This window comes from Mus caroli, chromosome 7, assembly GCF_900094665.2.
Source record: "Mus caroli chromosome 7, CAROLI_EIJ_v1.1, whole genome shotgun sequence".
Taxonomy (NCBI): Eukaryota; Metazoa; Chordata; class Mammalia; order Rodentia; family Muridae; genus Mus; species Mus caroli.
This window is the reverse complement of record NC_034576.1, coordinates 40,089,310-40,108,031: the sequence shown is the minus strand read 5'-3', so window position 1 is coordinate 40,108,031 and position 18,722 is coordinate 40,089,310. Positions and strand designations below refer to the sequence as shown.

The following is an 18,722-nucleotide window of genomic DNA, read 5'->3' as shown; positions in this document are numbered from 1 at the left end:
CCCCCTTCCAAATCTGGTCCACTGCCAACCTGACTATTTTCTGTCTCACTAGGTTGCTTGATACCCATGAGGCCAGCAGGAGGAATGTATAACCCCTTTCTGTCCCTCCCTTGGGCCCATTGCCATAAGCTATGCTTAACCTTTGTGATGTCCACAGCTCTGCCCTTTCCTCTTTACTGCACAACCACCACCACCCTATCGCCAGCCTCCATCATCTGTTGGATGATACCCAGGGATTCCACTGACCTGGCACTGAGTGCCGTACCTACCATTTGAAAGGAGATCCAGTCATCTGTTGGAGTAATGAGATCTGCACTAAAGGATGGAGCTTTGTATCATTTTCCCTCTGAGATTGAGCTGTGACTACAGATGGACATCTCTGATTTTCCCGCCTCTGTTGTTGCTAGTGTGTCATTCAGTTCCTAGATACATTGTCACTTGGGGCCACGGTGACTCACTGACCAGATGCATTAGAATTCTCTTGCATTTTTCTCCTCCTTTTCCTTCAAAATAATCAGGTATGGAACATCCACAGTGTTCCTGACAGAGTTGAACCACAACAAACATTTCGTAAATCAATAACAAAGTGCAGATAAACAGGTATTCTTGTGCACCAGTTACTTTTCTTATGACTGGGACAGAGTAGCTAACAGAAGCAGCTTGAGGGGGGAGGGGTTTATTTGGGGTTCACAGTTTCACTACAGGGAAGCATGTTGGCTGCAGCTTTACAGCCCATAGTGGCAGTAGCTTTTGGTATGGTTTGTTCACGTCTTGGTAGGCAAACAGAGAAGAGACATTGCCTTCCAGGTCTGCCCTCGGTGATTCACTTGTCAAGTTGGGCCACAGTCCCAAAGGTTTCACATTCTCCCCAGAGAGTCCAATAGGCTAGAGACCATGTGTTCAAACACTTGAACCCTTTAGGGCACATTTTCTTTTTAAAACATACTCCTTGCTTGTGAGAGAGTCACAACAACAAGTCCTTCCTCACAGATAGAACACATGAGCTCCAAAGCCATGTAGTGAGGTCTTTGGAGGACACAGGAATGGTGTAGAGCAAAGACTATGCCTGTCCCACTCAGCAGCAGAGGATGCCCCAGACCTGCCTCAGTGTGCTTGCTGTCTCTTCTTTCCTTTCTTCCAATGAAACATTTTCTTTCACAGCATCTCCAGTTGACAACTATGTAGACACAGCCATTGGGTTAGTCAGTACCATCTCTGGTGAGCAACTGGGTAATTATTTCCAAAAATATTGACTTGTAATGTGAAGAAAGCTCTTCTCCAGGCCACCCGTCAGCAGAAAATTGCCTCTGGTATTAACATTTCATCAACCACATAATGTGAATTGATGTAAATGCATAATTAGAAATAATAGCCTGGGAAAATTCACTCTTATTTATAAAATTGGGCTTGTTAAATTAAAATGGGAGCTAACGACTTCCATTTCCCTGGTAAAACATGGCCTGGGTTCTGCTTGCCCGGCTTTGCAGAGGTCCTGACTCATGTCTTTGGGAGTTTCTGTGCCTCGACAACTGGGAAGAGGAGAGAGATTGAGAGAGAGAGAGAGAGAGAGAGAGAGAGAGAGAGAGAGAGAGAGAGAGAGAGAGAGATCCAATCAGGCACAGTTATCACCTGTCCTAAAGGTGGCTCTGTAGTCACACGAATGGGACTCTCAGAAACATCTCAATCAAAATGCAACAAATAGCTGTCCTTGAGGAAGGCTGGAGATAAAATCCTTGGCTTTCATTCTCCTGGGGAGTAGGGGACTCATCGGAGTCCCAGAGATGACAAGGTACTATATGGATTTGATAAACCTTGCTTCCACTTGTTCTTACAGGGCAAGTGTGTTTGATTTCCATGCCCCAGCTTCTGACACAGAAAGGTGGCCTGGTCTTCAACAACCAGGACCTATCATGTCTGTCCTGTACAAACATAGCATTGAAGAGTCTGGCCTGCCTTTCCAAGAAAGCAGACCTTGAGACCAGGAAAACAAGGCAAATGTGCAGATGGCTGGAGCCATCTTTGTTTTGTGATCCCTGGCCATCCTTCCCGCTTCTACACCCTAATTAGGCTGTGATTTCTCATCAATTACAATCTGTCCAAATTTTAAGCCTTCATTTTTAAATGCCCATTAAATAGCAGCCATTGTTATTACCATTGTTGTTGCCACCTGGTAGTAGGGATGAAACCTGGGGCCTCATCTTGCTCATGTCTATATTGTCTGTCTGTTTTGTTTTCGTTTGAGGTAGGGACTCAGTACAGTAACACAGGCTGGGTTTGAATATGTTGGATAGTTCAGGCAAGTGTTGACCTTATTATCCTTTTGCTCATCTGTGCTACCATACTCAGATGAGTTCTGCACACTGGATGCTAGAGGAAACCCAGGGACTTGTGTATCCTAGGCAAGCACTCTCACACTGATCTACATCCTAGTCCAACCTAGAATTGATACTTTGAATATGTTATAGCTTAAATGGGTCCTACCCCATTCTAGAAGCCCTGGCTCCCCTACAGATAGTTTTTACCTGGCTTGTGGTCTGTCCCTCTGCAGCCATGAAATCAGTCATCTTAGGAAGCAGATCCTACATGTTCTGAGGCTGGGTTTCCAGGGATCTGATGTCCAAGAGGGTCTTGCTTGACCCTGTTGCAGAGCCTAAGGTGAAGTAGGCTGAGAGGGTGCTATGAGATTCTCTCTCTCTCTCTCTCTCTTTCTGTCATACACACACACACACACACACACACACACACACACACACACACACACCATGCTAAAGAGTTCTATACAAACAGGTGAATAATCAGATGCCTTCTTTATAAAGATAACTGTGATGAAGAAGTCACATGAATGAGCAGGCCCTTTTAGTTAATTTGTGGTCCCTGTAGCCTTCAGAGGAGTGGTCCCAAGGCCTCACTTCCCACTGTAATCCATTTAGCCTTTATAGAGTAGAACTGGGGGTCTCCCTGGGTCAGACAGTCAGGCATAGTGATGCCTACAAGGGCTAGTGGCTAGGCCTATTATTTCCTGTTTTCAGGTTTTAGTATTGGTCTGGTCTTCCTAGGAAGTGACCAATCTCTTTTTTTGAAGCTGACCTTCTGTGAGAATAAGAGGAAAATTCCCCACCTGTCATTTTTGCACTGGAAAAGCCTCGTGCCACACCACCAAGGTCACATAGGGGTCAAAAGGCATTGGAAGTCTGGTTTCAGACTTCCAATGGGCTGAGCCCCTGGTGTGTTATTGTCTAGCTGAGGCTGAGTGCTTTGCTCAGTGGCCAGATCTGCCTGCTGCCCTCAGCCCCACCTGGATACCCAGGGCATTGTCTTTTGAGGTGAATGACAGGGAGGGATGCTTACAGCCCTGCTTGCAGCTTCCCTGGCCTTTCCCACTTCCTCCCACTCTTCTAGGCCACACAGGTTTCCTTTTCATGTGGGAGGAAAGCTGAGCACTTGTCTCCAGGAACAGCTAGGCCTTGTTTGCTCAGCTGTGACTCTGTGGCCCAGACAATCCCGGCTATGTCCTGAATGCCCAGAGGCTGACGGAAGCGCCTTGGCTAGGACCCAGGAACTGCAGGGGGTGGTAGGCTTTGAAGCTTGGGCTTGCAAGATGCCTATCCTCCAGGGCTTCTGAGTTTCTCTCACAGCCTACCAGAGGCTGTCTGTCAGTGAGTCTAGAGTTCCAGGCCTGTCTTTTTTCTCACTGGTTTCCAGGCTCTGAGAGGCCAAAGGACAAATAAATACAAGCAGCTACAATGGGGCAAGTTTGCATAGGCCTGTAGTCCCAGAACTCCAGAGGCTAAGACAGAGGCATCACTGACCTCAGTAGTGAGACCCTGTATCTCCTCATTAGTAAGCCCTGTTTCTCACAGGAAGGTTCAGGTTTGTCCTTAACCTGAGATCATTCCGGCAAATCGCATTGATATCAAGACCAGCTGGCAGCATGAGTTCTGATTGTGCTAGCTTTGTACCTGAGCCTCAGGGTAGTCAAGTAACTGACCCATGGCTGTACAGCTGGCCATCAGAATCTGGAACTTCATGACCTGTCCTCAAAGCCAGCAGCCTCCATGCCTTCTCAGGGCATCTTGATTTCTGCTGCCATTTCCTCTGCCCATATATATATATATTTTTTTCTTTATTAAGATAGCAAAACTTTATTGGGTCCCTATCATGAGTTTAGTCTTGGCCTTACATTGCTGAAGGAGAAATAGTTCATGAATAAGCAGATTGAAAGGAAACCAGTGCTAAAGTCTATACAGAACTTTTGAGTGTGCTGTGGAATCTAGGATACTTTACCAACAATACCAGAGAATGCTACCCTGAGAACCTTACATCTGGATGACAAAGTGGAGGTACAGCTATATAGAAAACAGAGAAAAGCATCCCAGGCAGAGAGGAGGGTTGTGAGAAGGTCCTAGGGCTCAGATGAGTACAGCATTCAGAGAATGGTGAACAATGGGTCTTGGGACTGCAGGCATGGGCACAGAGTTGGGAGGTATGGAGCACATGGTTGTGAAGGGCTGCTGCCACTCGTGAGCCTCCAATGTAGCTGGCGGGCCGCAACAAATATAGCTGCATCATGTTCCACCATAGCCCCCTACTATTCAGGAACCAAGGCTTGAAGAGGAGCTATGGGGGAGGCAAGTATGTGAAGAACTCTCACAGGTAAAAGTTGGCCAGCATGTGGCCCATAGGATGAGGTGTGGGAGGACTGTTGGAAGGGCTGAGAAGTCACAGATATTCAGGATGCAAAGTTGCTCAGAGCAGTAGACAGCTTTCAAGACTCTATGACTAGATACTACAGAAAGAATAAAGATGTTAGTTTCAGTCCATGCTAGCTTGGCTGCATGCTGTTGGGCAAGACATCTTGGAGATGGGAGGTTGTGGTAGAGAGCTGGGAGAGAACTGGGAATTTTAGAGGGTAAGAGAGAAAGGGTGGGAGGGAGTCCAGAGAATGGAGGAAAAGAAAAGGAGGCCAGAAAAAGACCCCTAAGGATATACACAGTGATTTACTTCCTTCGGGGGGTTCCCTTCCCTAGAACTTCTACCTACACAAACAATCCTGTGAGAGGTTTTGTTTATTTGGTTGGCTGGTTTTGTTTTGTCAGCTTGATATAAGTTAGAGTTATCTGGGAAGACGGCATATGAGTTGAGGGGTTGCCTCCATCATATTGCCAATAGGGAAGCCTGTAGAATGCAGTATTGATTAATGATTGATATGGGAGGGCTCACTGTGGATGATGCCACCCACCCCTGGGCAGGTAGTCCTGGGTTATATGAAAAAGCAAGCTGAGCAAGCCTATGGGCTCTGTGTCTGTTCCTGTCTCCACGAGTCCAGAGTCATTGCATTGACGTTCCTCAGTTATTAGGTGTGACCTGGGAATTGTAAGATCCTTCTCCAAGTAAGTCCTGGTCAGTGTTTATCACAGCAGCAGAAAACTAATTGGGGCGGAGCACTGCCATTGGGGACCAAACCCTCAATTCAGGAACCTTTGAGAATAGTTAACATTGAAACCAGAGTGGGGTATAAATGAGCCGTGCTTGGAGCCAGAGCTGGGGATAGACCACAGGTGGTCGACCCACGCTGATGTTTGGATCTCTCCATGGTCTCTGGTCTCTATAATGTAGAAGGAGGTTTGTCCTGAGAAGCCGGACACACTTCCTTTGGCCTGGCTCTTTTGAGCTTGGGATGGACTCCAGAATAGGCTCTGACCTTGGGGTAGAAATGTGCTGAGCCTGGATACATCTTGTGGCTTGATTAATTTCATCCTGGCTCTGAGTGAAGGGACGAGAAACTTTCTTGATTTGAAGACTGTGTGTTCTTTTCAAGCTATCAGCAGACATTGTGGAATAATGGGCTTTGAGTTTAAGGTACTTGCATCCTGCTGGCTACACTGTCCCTTTGGATGTCCTGTAATGAGAGGTGCTGATTCTGGCTGGCCATTAGAATCATTTGCAGGAGTGACATGGCTCTCTTTTGGTTTTGGCAGGCTGCAATCAAGCTCACCAAATGAACCTTCTTCAATGGCTGTTTCCTATGAGGGCCACAGCCCTATGACTCTGAGTCCCTATGACTCTGACAATAGCTGCAGCCAGGGTCTTTTTTTTCTGAGAAGTGTATAGAACATACTAACAGGCTCAAGTCACCTTTTAATTCTTCAATACTGCAGTCTGGAGCTGAGTGTTTAGGCAAATGAGTATAAACCACCATAGAAACTCTTCACGACATCGGCAGCATTATTCACCCTGCAAGTGTTGAAAATTAAAATTGTCCATAGCTTGTGCGTACTTTCTCCCTTCATTTCAATTTAAGAACTAACACCATTTAGCTCATCTAAAATAATACTAGTGAGGAAAATGGCTTTTCGTTTTAAACCACACACACACACACACACATTTTGCCTTAATGTGTTTCTTAAAAGAAAGTAATTTACAACGCAGGAAAGACAATTATCTGACTTGTTTTAACATGGTGGATTATGCTTGGTATGCCCCACACCAGTGCCTGTGAATAGATGGTGGAAGGAGACTTCTATTCTGGGCTAGTTACTTGGAACAGCCAACTTAGAGTGTAAGCTTCTCACACTTACTGCTTACTGGCAAGAGCCTGGCAAGAGGTTCCTGGTGACTTTTGGTCATTTTGGAGTTGGGTCTTAGTCTTCTCTATGGGGACTAGAACTTCCCCCTTTCAACTGAGAGCTTATGTTCCCATCCATAAGTCTTAGTTGCATCCTGAAGCCTGAAACTCATCACTGAAGACAAGCTCCTTCACCCAGGGTCACCTCTTAGCCCCAGTGTCTGCACCATGATTTTCTGTGGGTTCTCTAGTTGGGGCACATTGACCTGGAGATGTGTGGGCATCCTTCTGCCCAAGAGCAGCCCCGAGCTGGACTAGTTAAACTGAGAGTAAATACCTGGTTTCTTTCTTTCTTGGGGGTAGGCTGTTCCCAGGCCTGTTTTACAGTGTCTCAGTTCCATGGACTGGTGCCCTATTTTTCCCAACAGCAATGGTGCATGGCCACATTCTATGCTGTTCTTTCCCTATGTCATTTCCTATTACCTAGAAAAGCTTTAGACCAGGTGTGGTGACACATGCCTGTAATCCCAGTACTTGGAAGGCTGTGGCACGATTGCTAGTTCTAGGTTAGCCTGGGCTACAGAACAAGATTCTGTCTCAAAAATAACCAAAGAACCTACAACAACCAGAAGAGGGAAGGGAAGGCAGAGACAGAAATACAGAAACAGGTACTAATAGAGACACACAGGCAGAGGGATGAAAGATAGAGACAGACAGACACAAAGGCTACCAAAACCAACCCATCTTCCCTTCAGCTGTGTATGCCAGCTATTTTGGTCATGGCTTCTCAAAAGAAATGAATGCTGTTCTCTAGCTTCCAATCTAGCTTCTAACGAGGAAACCGGCCCAGTTCATCTGTCAAGGCCCCCCTGGCCTGTGAGAGACTTTGGGGGCTGTCTTATTATCCAGCCTTACATTGGGACAGTTGGGTGGTCTTAATGGACATTCATGTAAACCAAGGTCAGTCTCCTCCTGAGCTCTGCATCTCTTATGGAGGAAGTTCCTAATATTATCCCACCTCAGACTATCTCCTGCCAAGTATATATGACAGAATTATAAACACGTTTGACTGAGGATTTCAAAGGGGGAATAATCATTTAGAAGTGACTCAATCACTGATTTGGGTTTTGACAATCAAAAATGGATTTCTTCAGACCAGAAATGGATTTTTGCATTTCCTCCCTCTCTCTCTACCTCTGTGAGGGTTGTCACTCCCAAATCTGCTTGCATCAGGACTCAGTGATGTTTGGAATCCAGAGTAGTTTTCTGAAGACAGATGCCATTGATTTTGCATTTGTTCCACTGTGGCTGCCTCTCACAATGTATTAGCATCAGCTCCTGACATGCAACTCTAGAAGACATCAGAAACAGTTTGATCTGTCACTTACAAAAAAAAATTGTGCCAGACCTAGTGGTCCAGGCATGTAATCCCAGCTACTTTAGAGGCTGAAGCAGGAGGATTATAAGTTTAAGGTCTGGCTGGGCTATAGAGTTTATGATCAGCCTGGGTAATGCAGTGAGACCCTGTGTCAAAATAATAGGCAAAAAAAGAGTGGTGGATGTCTTTCCTGAAACACACAGCCCTGAGTTCTACCCTAGATGCATCCTCTGCATGAGGAGTTAGGGGAAGTGGATCTTCATGGACTTTAGAGGGCCCATCTCTGTTCCTTCCTACACATGATCTTTTCTCTTGTCCCTAATGTTTCTGACAGTTGTGTTACTAGCTTCAGGACAAGGGGGAGATATTGAGTGGCTGTCATGTCTTGGTGTGATGGGAATTCACAGGGTGATTGCTACACGTCCCTATAATCTTGTATAAGTCACCGCTCCTCTTTGAGCCTCAGTTTCTCCATTGGTAAAACAAAGATAGCCATCTTTACTCTTTTTCCTGTTCCACAAGAGGGTAGAAGAGTATCTGGCACTCAGGTGGACATGAATCAGGCTTTTCTGTAAGAAGTGGTAGGCATTAAATCTCCTGTAAGCATAATGCACTCTACTGCTAAGTCACACCCCTAGCCTTATGAACCCTACTTGACTCTTTCTTTTTTTTCTCCAGGATCGGAAATGGGTCCCTGGGCCTTGTGTATGCAAAGCAAATGCTCTGCTGCTGAGCTATATCCCTGGCTCAGAGTCTCACTATAGCTCCCAGGCTGGCATTGAATTCACTACAGTCAATGCTGACCTAGAAGTTGTTCTCCTCCTGTTGTAGTTTCTCTAGTATCTTGCCATGCCGAGCTCCTGTAACTTCTCTGAAGTCAGCCAGAATTCTTTTTTTTTTTTAAAATATGAAACACTTCACAAATTTGCGTGTCATTCTTGCACAGGGGCCATGCTAATCTTCTATCGTTCCTTTTTTTTTTTTTTTTTTTTTTTGGTATATGTGCTGCTGAAGTGAGCACCAGCCAGAATTCTTATTCAACCAGAATGAAAAGTTGTATGGAGCCATGTGACCTTGAGGACATTAATAGTCAAAGTTACAGAAATCAAGGTGATCCAAGGCTAGTGAAAGGTCCTTCAGGACATCCTGGTCAGGTATACACAGACTCAGAGTTGACAGCAGGGTAGGAAGGAACTTATTTCCATAACTCCCCCCACCCCAACCCCATGCTCTCTCCACAGGCCCTGAGATGTCACACCCAAATCTATCCATAATAATAGGGTCAGGTTCCCATAGAGTCATTCATACCACTAAGCTGCACAAGGACAACTGGGAATGCCCACTGTAACTGGGGGCCGGGCTGAATCTGGTCACTGCATAAACTCAGGAGAAGAGTGTCCCTTGTCCTGGGCTCCTAATCTGGGTGGCCTCATGCTGTCTCTTCTGTCAGTTCTGCTCAGAGAAATCTGCAAATGCCATGCCAGGCAGACTTCGGAGGAAATGAGCGCAGACAGCAGATACTTAGTCCTGCTTAGAAGGTCATACAGTTCTAGCTGGCAGGCTTGCCTTAGATGCAGGATGCTGCTGACTGCACAGCTCCCACTACAATGGCATCTCCTTTCCCTTGACTAAAAACTGGTTTGGAATAATGAGCAGCACCAACGTGGGAACCTCTCCTGTCCTAGGCTCAGAGGACCCATACAAGGCACACAATGGGGGCTTCATTCATCCACTCAGGCATCTGCTCTTTGGTACACACCACTGGGCTTGCTGGACCACATAGAGCTCATCTCCCTGAACTTGCAGAGGATGCTGATAATGGACTAATAATTCCAACAGGGCTTTGCTAGGCTCAAAGCAACTCTTACCCTCTTAGTCATCTTGCTTCCTGGGGCCCTTGGGAACCTCTAATGCCTTCTAGTCTGTCATGTGTCTTCACCAAGGGTGGCCTTCGGACTGTGCTCATAGCTCCGCACAGAACCAGTTCTGTTAATTGATGCTTGAACCAAACCTCTCCTGTTTTCCACTAAAAGGTGTCCTACCAAGAAATTAGGGGCAAGCATAAGTCTTCTGAAGTTCCAGGAATTGCTTTGGTCTTCAAGGCAAGGGTAACTTCTCCAAAAGATGAAGCTAGAAATGGGTATGTAGGACCTGCTCTTCACTGTCCCAGAACGACCCTATATTCCAGCTTAGCAGTCTCCTCTGCATGTGAGCTGCTGTATCTTATTCTGACATGTCACCTGTCAGAATAAGAATATGAACTTAGCTTTAAAAAATCTTTAGGCTGAAAGTACCCCAAAGCCCCAACTAAAGGCCATGGAGGCTGTCTTTTTCAGGGTTTCTATTCCTGCACAAACATCATGACCAAGAAGCAAGTTGAGAAGGAAAGGGTTTATTCGGCTTACACTTCCATACTGCTGTTCATCACCAAGGAAGTTAGGACTGGAACTCAAGCAGGTCAGGAAGCAGGAGCTGATGCAGAGGCCATGGAGGGATGTTCTTTACTGGCTTGCTTCCCCTGGCTTGCTCAGCCCGCTCTCTTATAGAACGAAGACTACTAGCCCAGAGATGGTCCCACCCACAAGGGGCCTTTCCCCCTTGATCACTAATTGAGAAAATCCCTTACAGTTGTATCTCATGGAGGCATTTCCTCAACTGAAGCTCCTTTCTCTGTGATAACTGCAGCTGTGTCAAATTGACACAAAACTAGCCAGTACAGAGGCTGCTTTGGCTGGGATGTTGGAGTGGGTAGAGAAGTAAGATCAAGCAATAGGGCCAGACTCAGTAACCAAAAGGTTTCTGCTCCCGGAGAGCTTTTCGTGTGTCATTCTCTGGGCATAATTTCCCTGTAATCTTTACTATATAGATGCCATCTTTCTCTACAGACTATTAGTCAGGTCAGTTGCATAATGTGGAGAGTTCCCTTCACCAGCATTTGTTAAAAAACATCTTAGGTATGAAAACCATAAGTTAAATGAAGTCATGTTTCTGTGCCTGAGCCTCACACAGGTAATGTGGTGGTCTGAATAAGAAATGCTCTCTATAGGCTCATGTGCTTGAACACTTAGTCTCCAGTTGGTGAAGCTGTTTGGAGAGGAGAGGGGACCTTTAGGCATTTGTGTGGGTGCTGAGAATGCAAACTCTGGTCCCCACACATGCACAGCAAATGCTTCCCACACTAGGACTCTCCCCAGCTCCAAACACTCATTATTCTTAAAAGATGCATTAGATTAAGAGAAAGGAGTGAAAAGAAGTTGAAATGCATCATGCACCATTTGACTTGAGCCCATTTCTGGGGTGTAGTTTCAGCATACTGGGCAGCGATTGGTTCTTGCTGAAGGGTCCACACCAGGCTTTATTTACTGGATAAGCAGGTCTCCTTGCACTTTGTGTTCATTCAGGAGACTGGGTTCTCTTTGACAGGGCCTTCTTTACTTCTGTATTTTGTTCTATTCAATGTTTACCTCCCCCAACCTCCAAGGCTTTTCCTTTCCAAACTTTCCTACTTTGTTGTTCTACTTTATTATGTAATCATTTTCTTTTTAAGAATCAGGGGTACTTGGCTTGAGTTTTTTTTGCAATGAAAAATGCTCGCTTCTCAGTTTTTCTATTTTTGGGACTACTTGAACTATACGTGGCTTTCTCTTTGAGCTGTTTTCCATGGGTTTTAACATGAAACGTGATTTGTCCCTTCTTCTTGACCCTTCCCCTGACCTCTCTCTTGCCTCTTCCTTTCCCCTTCCCTCATTCTCTCCCACTCCTCCCCCCTCTTTCCCATGCTCTTCCCTCCCCCTCCCAGACTTCCCCTTTATCCTACTTTGAACTTTATATTCCCTTTCCCCTCTCATATCTCATCACCTCCCTTCCTCCTCTCTCCTTCCATACCTCCATCGCCCATCCTTCCTTCATCACGTGCCCACCCACCAGTGTCTTTTTCTCTGCACCCCACCCCTAAACTTCTCTCAGTTTCTTTCTTTGTTTCCTATACTTCTGAGGGACACTAGCCATCAGATTGTCTTAAAAACACACAGGACTTGGGGTGTTTCTCTTGTGTTCCCTGAATTCATTCACAGTCTCAGACTGTCTGCCAGTTGTATTGCTCAAATGTAGAAGTGGGTGGTTCCAAAGCTCAGCTTTCCGTTTTCGGTGCCCTTAATGTCTCAGTGATCCCCTGAACTGAAGCAGGCTGAGGAGAAATCTGTGTCCGGGTAGGTTAGGAGTCCTCCCTGCTTTTCTCTATGAGTGTATAAAGTGATTTTCCTACAGGCTGGAGGTCACATGTATAGGCAGAGGGATGGCCAACCAAGGAAAAGAATGGAAGAAGGGAGAGATTCTTCAGAGGGAATGAGTTTCTGTTGCTGTGGCTTTCCCAGAGACAGAGGGAAGACTGAGGTAAGGGGCAGAGAATATAAAGAGAGAAGAGGCAAGAAGTCAAGATGGGGCTAAGGAGGGAGAGGGCACTGTTAGGTGCTGGCCAAGGACCTCTGAGAAACAAGGGTGCAGAATGCTGAGGCTGAGTTTCCATGGAAACTTTGGAACATTCCTTCCCTATGGAGTGTCTTGGCCAGACCCTATGCGGCAAGACTGTTACCCAGTGTTACCCAGAGTATTTGCTGCAACCCCTTTCCTGGGGCATTGCCTGAAGCTAATTTCATCTCCTATTTTCCACACCCCAAGACTGACTCAAGACAGGATCAAAAGTCAAGGCAAGTTTAGGAAACTCAGGAAGAGAAGAGAGCTACTCATCCTGGCTGCTAGACAGTCTGGAACTTTCAGCCTGCCTTTGTGACACAGGCCTGTGATCGCATGTGGAAGCCAAGGCAAGAGCATCACAAGGTCAAGCTGAGCTTAGCCAGATCTTGTCTCAAAAACCTGAAGGGGAAAAAAAAAGACAAAGGGGGTGGGGGGGAACAGGGACACAGGCTTAGTGGTGGTGCCTTTGTATAGCTTCTGCTGGGCCCTAGGTTCAAGCTCCAGGTCAGAAAACACAAAACACATAAGAACTTCAGCACAATTAACAAAAACAACAAAAGCCATTGTGGAGATTTTTTTTTTAATTCTGTTTGAGAGCCACTTCAAGAAAAGAAATGTTAAAATATCAATGAACTATGTTTAAAGTCAAAACACATGATGACCTTTTGAGTTTGACCTTGGGCCATTTTTGCCTATAAACTTGTCTTTTCTTCCTACTGACCTATGGATAGTAAGAATTCCTTTGACCCTTGGGTTTTTTATTTTTAATATTTACTTTTTAATTTTTATTTACATGCCTGTGACTGTAGTGTTATAGAGCAGGTGCCGACCGAGGTCAAAAGGACCCTCCAACCTAGACTGGAGTTTCAGCAGTTGTAAGCCAGCTGACATGGGTACTGGGAATTGAACTTCGTGTTCCTCTGGAAGAGCTGTGAGTACTCTTCACCACTGAGCCATCTCTCCGGCCCTGACCTGTTTCTTACTTATCTTGTCAGCTCATAAACCTGTACAACATACCTCTCATTTACTAAAGAAAAGTTTCTTAGATAAAAGTATGTCAAAATATTTTATGAAGTCTTTTATATCCTTTGAAACAATAGCTTCAAACACGACCCAAAGGCTTATAGTTCTATAAAGATACTCACACTTAACTGAGATTCTCTCTTGAAGCTTGCTCCTGCCCTTCAGTATATATATGTACAACCAGCCGCAGACACCTCACTTTCTCTTCTGAATTATTTGACACTGAATATAGGATCTCATGCACGCTAGCAAGTACTCTGTATGTATCTAGACACGCATGCACACATACACGCACACACACACTTTTTTTAAAATTTTTAACATGGAATATCACTCACTTGCCTCAGCTGGATTCGAGTTTGGGGTCCTTCTGCCTTACTCTCCTCCTGAATATATGGCATTACAGGCCTGAGCTGCCAGGTCCACCCCAACTTTGTCTTAATAAATTCCAGCTTTGATTCATTCGGAAGGTCTCTGTGTGTCTTAACAGCCAGGGTAATCCTGAATGAGTTCCCAGGAGAGCATCTCCAGGCTGCCAATGAGGACTGGCCACATTCCTGAGAACTGACTTTCTGCAAAGCCTCCCAGAGGTAAGTGTGCACGGTGAGAAGGGTTGTTGTCTCATCTTAGCCCATGCAGTGAGGATTAGGTAGGAGGATGCTAACAAAGATTTTCAAAGAAGGGCGCCAGACACACCCAGAGAACAGAGTGGGAATTCTTCAAGCCTGTCTTAAATGGGAGTGAGAGAGAGACTACAGACTCCCGCCTCCCTCCATCAATCATCTTTTCTAAAGTCTCCCTGTAAGAGGCAAACCTGAGACCTCTGGGGATCAGGGATGGATGGTAAATAGGTGATTGAATCACCAGGCCTGGCTACTGACTCCTACAGTTCCAGTGGATCAGTTGTTAGACTTAGGGAGGGCCTCAAGATACACACTTTGTTAACAGTTTGGTTGATGGCTGAGACATAGGGTGAGCAGGGGATTAGGCCTCTCCAGCAGAGATATCTTATTGAGCAGGTTTTCTTTAAAAAAAAAACAAAAACAAAAAAAAAAAAACCTACCTCTGCTTCAGAGGATGTCACACTTCCTATGGCTTGTCACAGCACCCTCCTTTGCTTAGGAAGCAAACTCTCTTCAAAGCTAAGCTTTCTCCTCAGCCTGTGAGATTAGCACAATATTCAGATTAATAGGGTCTAAATTAATGTGATTTATCGGCATGGTTTTCACAAGCTGTGCTCTACTTATTCGGCTACTTTTATTTTATTTTATTTTTCAGGGCCCAAATTTAGAACACATGAAGTAAGAAAAGATGCCTTCTCTGTTGTGCCTGAAAACATAAGGAACACTATACACATTTCTGGAAAGAACAGAAAACAGTTTTCTGTCAGAGTGAAAGCTCCAGGTAGGGGATTGTTGCCACGTTGATTTTGGATGTTAAATGCTTGAGCAAAACTCAAGCATTTCAGTGCTTTTAGTAGATGGTACTTGGGAATCCTTCGAAAATTGCATGTCCTTCGAGTTTTGAAAGAATAAGACAGGCTATCTGCGTGTTTCTGGTGTGACTGGCTCACAGAGCTTTCCATCACGTTTGTGCGACCAGCAAGATTTCTGTACAACAGGCAGGAGTAGCCGATGGGATCCCCAAAGCCGTCATTCTTCTAGAGTGTTTGTGGACACTTGTTAACATTCCAGTACAGATCATCTTTCAGCTTCCACAATATGGTGAAATGTGGTAACAAGCCCATGGAAGAATTAAAGACTTTCCCATTTAGCCTTAACTGTTTCTGGGCTAATGTGGCATCAGAAAGAGGTCTTGGCATTCTTCAGCATTCTTCGCTCTACAGGAGGGCCTGGTACCTCCCCTCACCCACTCTTCAGGAAACAATGTTTTTCACAGTGCCATTTAGTTCTAAACGATTATGTAATTACATTTGTGAATGTAATCCTGCAGGGCATTATTCTAATTATAGCCCACAATCCCTTTCAGCCACATTCAGAGAAATAATTTGTGCAATGAAATGGGGCTCCTCCAGCTGCCGCAGTGTCTAAAACCTGGGCACACAGACAGCTCTGCCTCTTGGATTCCTAGGCCTTCATTCTTTCTTAGGAAGAGATCCAAGAGTCAATCCCAAGAGCCACTCCCCAGGGACAATTCTCAAACACTATAGAGTCCTTTGCTCCTAAAACCTTTATTTAACAACAGATTGCTCATTCTGCACCCAGTAACAGAAGTTTTAAGTGGATTTTGTATTGTGTAAATTACACTTCAATAAAACTGTTTAAAAACAAAATAGTTCCTAAGCTAATTATCATCAAAAACAGAAATGGAGATGTCTTATATAGGAAGGCTATTTTTGTGGGCCAATGGAGTGCATGTGAAATGACCATGATTCAGAGAGCCTTGAAGTTGGTGGTGAGTGAATCTGAGATGTAATTAGTAGGTATGTCCCATTTAAAAGGTGGTGGGATTTTATATGATCAATTAAACTGTTTCTTTTGCTTTCTCCATATATTTATTCTCCCCTCTCTTAATTCTTCCCTCCTTCCCTCTCCATCTTTCTTCCCCTTCTTCCTTTTCCTCCTCTCCTCCTTCCTCAGCATCTCTTATTATCTTGGATTTACTTCTTGATGTGTGCAGAATCTTTCTAGTCTTCTCCCAGGTGTAGTTTTTGGCGATCGATCATTATTTGGTGGGCAGCATACAATTTGCAAAACACAAGAAAATCAAGAAGAGGGAAGACCAATGGGTGGATACTTCATTCCTCCTTAGAACAGGGAACAAAATACCCATGAAAGGAGTTACAGAGACAAAGTCTGTAGCTAAGACGAAAGAATGGACTATCCAGAGACTACCCCACCCAGGGATGCATCCCATAATCAGCCACCAAACCCAGACACTATTGCATATACCAGAAAGATTTTGCTGAAGGGACCTTGTTATAGCTGTCTCGTGTGAGGCTATGCCAGTGCCTGGAAAATACAGAAGTGGATGCTCACTGTCATCTATAAGATGGAACACAGGGCCCCCAATGGAGGAGCTAGAGGGGTCTGCAACCCTATAGGTAGAACAACAATATGAACTAACCAGTACCCCCAGAGCTCATATCTCTAGCTGCAAATGTAGCAGAAGATGGCCTAGTTGGCCATCAGTGTGAGGAGGGGCCCCTTGGTATTTCAAACTTTATATGCCCCAGTACAGGGGAATGCCAGGGCCAAGAAGCAGGAGTGGGTGGGTAGGGGAGCAGGGAAGAGGGAGGGTATAGGGAGCTTTCGGGATAGCATTTGAAATGTATATAAAGAAAATATCTAATAAATAAATAAATAAATAAATAAATCAAAGAGGCCTAACATAATATAGCATTTGAAATGTATATAAAGAAAATATCTAATAAATAAATAAATAAATAAATAAATAAATAAATAAATAAGGCTTAACATAATATCAGGCTCCCTGGAGTGCCCTGTGAGCCTCACTTTCTGGCATTTGAGCATTGAGAGTATATGAGCTCCTCTAAAATTATGAAAGGTGAATCTCAGCTTCAATGATGCTGCCCACAGTCAGGGGTGTGCAAGAGAAGAGAACACCAAGTCATGGGTCTGCTCTCGGCTGGGACGCACAGGAACCTCTGAGCCTTTACCAGCTGAAGTTTCACTACACTGTGTCTCCAAAGGCCCTGATCTGAGATCTCCAATTCAGATTATTCTGCCTTAATCACCATCTTTGGTTTATTGGTGCTTTTGTAAAATAAAATTAATATTTAATTATTAATTATGCATTAGGCATCTCAGAGAAGCAGAAGTAATAGAATAAAATATGGACTTATGAAAGAGCAATTGGCTGATGTGATCCTAGATGCTAAGTCCCTAACAGACTGTGTGACACCCTGTGGGGTAGGTTGCATGGTTCAGTCTGAGGTGTCTTCACAACTCAGGAAGCCAGAAGTGTAACTCTCATTAGGAGGCTGGAGGTTGGGAACCCCAGGGGAGTGTAATTTAAAGAGTCCAAAGGCTGTAAAGCTTGCAGTTCTGAAGTTTGGTGTCAGGAAAAGAATGTGGTCCTGCTTAAGGAGAGACCCCAGTTCACTCTCCTGTTTTCAATTCAGGCTCTCCACCATTGGGTGGTGCCTGCCCACACTGAAGGCCCATTTCGTCCTGGGGACTCAGCTCCTCAGATGGAGCTCTCAAATTCTGCCAGTTGTGTTTCCTGAGCTTTATAAACACAGTTGGGGCAGCGTAGAAAGTCAACTGTCAGGAGTTATTACTGTGAATTCCTCTTTGTAGTATAATTACTTCACATTCTCAGATAATTGATTTAACCCATAACAAGCTATGGATGGTAGCTTTTCAATCTGATAGCAAAGCTGGAGAAGGAGTGGAAGGAGTATATATATATACATATATAATATATGCTATCTATACTTGCATATATTACGGTCTTTCTGACTGCCTTCGTTTCCTGTTGCTGGGTCAATCTCTGAAAGAAGGTCAGAAATATTCAGAATCCTTCTGCTTCTCACATTGATGATGGGCTGCAGCTATTTAATGTTTTAGATAGAAAGCACATTTGCTCATTTTTCTGTGGGAGTGTGGCCACTGGTAGGTTCCAGGCTCTCGTGAACGGTCTCGCCCCTGTGAGCATAAGGACAACACTGATTGGATTCAGTGGATTATGAAAGACAAAAGGAAGAGTGAAAAAGATATGAGAATGATTTGCCAGATATGATGACACACGCCCTTCATCCCAGCATCCTGGAGGCTGAGGCTAAGTAAAACTCTGGTCTACCTAGCAAGTTTCAAGATCACCAGGACTATTTAGTAAGACTCTTGTCTGGAAAAAAAAATGAAGAAGACATCTTTGTCTAAGAGAATTTCCTAAAATTTGTGTTTTAGTAAAGTTCTAAAAGTTAATAGGTTGTAACACTGTGTGAAAAAGCTCTAAGTTATGTTATGCTATGCCATGTTACGCTATGTACTTTTTCCTTGCAAACTCTTCACGTGTCAATGAAGTGAGATCCTGATAGTTTCACCTTAAAGCTTAAGACACAGGCTCAGTGTAGTGGCACAGAGTTCTCATCACAGCACTCACAACGCTCAAGCTGAGCAATGTTGAATCCCAGGTCAGCCTGAGATACATAATGAGTATGAGGCCAACCTGAGCTACAGAAAGAGACCCTCTCTCAAGAAACAGAAACAAACAAGTCCCCTAGACAGACAAAAATAAGACAAAAGACTGAAGCCAGTTCCCATTTTCCTACCCTTCACCTGTGTTTCAGAAGTATTG

At 44.7% G+C, this 18,722-nt stretch overlaps 1 long non-coding RNA gene and 1 pseudogene across 1 annotated transcript in view; one reads left to right on the top strand and one right to left on the bottom strand.

The window, feature by feature from the left end:
- LOC110297195 overlaps positions 1 to 18,722 on the top strand; it is a 50,938-nt gene that overhangs the window by 9,933 nt on the left and 22,283 nt on the right. The window contains exons 2-4 of the long non-coding RNA XR_002378253.2: positions 13,236 to 13,347; positions 13,846 to 14,029; positions 14,718 to 14,843. This is a non-coding gene — a long non-coding RNA (uncharacterized LOC110297195). The remainder of the gene's footprint in view (positions 1 to 13,235; positions 13,348 to 13,845; positions 14,030 to 14,717; positions 14,844 to 18,722) is intronic.
- Positions 8,845 to 8,928, bottom strand: LOC115031712 (annotated as a pseudogene).